This window comes from Gopherus flavomarginatus, unplaced genomic scaffold, assembly GCF_025201925.1.
Source record: "Gopherus flavomarginatus isolate rGopFla2 unplaced genomic scaffold, rGopFla2.mat.asm mat_scaffold_37_arrow_ctg1, whole genome shotgun sequence".
Classification (NCBI taxonomy): domain Eukaryota; kingdom Metazoa; phylum Chordata; order Testudines; family Testudinidae; genus Gopherus; species Gopherus flavomarginatus.
The window spans coordinates 2,736,738-2,737,752 of NW_026115070.1; the positions used below are offsets into that span (position 1 = coordinate 2,736,738).

General features: G+C 52.4%; 1 non-coding gene across 1 annotated transcript; it reads right to left on the reverse strand.

The window, feature by feature from the left end:
• Window positions 1–446: 446 nt before the first annotated feature.
• TRNAV-AAC (transfer RNA valine (anticodon AAC)) lies at window positions 447–519 on the reverse strand. Its single transcript has one exon. It is a non-coding gene; the product is annotated as a tRNA-Val (tRNA).
• Window positions 520–1,015: the final 496 nt, after the last annotated feature.

The following is a 1,015-nucleotide window of genomic DNA, read 5'->3' on the forward strand; positions in this document are numbered from 1 at the left end:
AAGTAGCCACTCCTGGGAAGCCAAGAGGCAGGCACAGGATTCTACCTCCCAGCAGCCAACCACACCTCCCCAGGCTTTGCAGAATGAAGGGTGGTGCTCTACTAACCCCACTTAGCCGCACAGCTTCTTCCCTGCCTTCCTCAGCTCAACTTTCCTCTATTGCCCCATTCCTGCCTCACTTCCTCCTTTGGCCAGTCACGCAAAGGAGCCCAGCAGGAAGTGAGAGCCTCTATAGGCCAACCTCCAACAGCAGAGGTGGCCAAGCCACAAGCCTCCAAATGGTGACTGGCCTAACTACTCTAGGTTCTCCAGCCTGACACCAAGGTGCTTTCTCCACTGCTGTCAGCATCCTCTGTCATGCAGGGGTTGGAGTTATCCCATGGACAGGCCAATAGGAGGAGTGCCCTTTCTGAATAACAAGGGGATCTGGGAAAAGGAAGCCAGCGTGTTTCTGCCTGGTTTTGAACCAGGGACCTTTTGCGTGTTAGGCAAATGTGATAACCACTACACTACAGAAACTCCACCTACTGGGTTGTTGCTCACTCTGGCACAGACCGATGGACAAATCTAGAGAATGTGGTGGTAGCCCCTCAATAGGTCAGCTGGCAGGGCAGAGGACTGGAGCCAGCACTCAGGAAGTCGTCCTTACCTCGCCCGTGTGACTCCAGCTTGAGGGAGAGCTTCTTTTTCTTCTCCTTGCTGACAAAGAGCAAGAGAAGAATGAAAGGTCAGGTGGGCCAACTCGGTGCAGAAGCCCATGCTGTCTTTTCCTGCTGCATAGCCTGAAATAAGGGACTCGTGGCAGTTAAAGGAACTGCTGCACTCTCAGAAAACATCCCGCCCGTGCATAAAGGAGGATAGAAGAGCCTGTTAGTCTAGCACGCTCCCAGCTGAACTGTTTCAGCAGCTGCTAGGTTTCTTTTTGGCCTGTTACTTTTCTGTCTGGGATGTTGTTGTCAGCTGTGGCACAGAAAAAGGACGTCATTGCGAGCTGCCCATGAAGATAAGATTAACT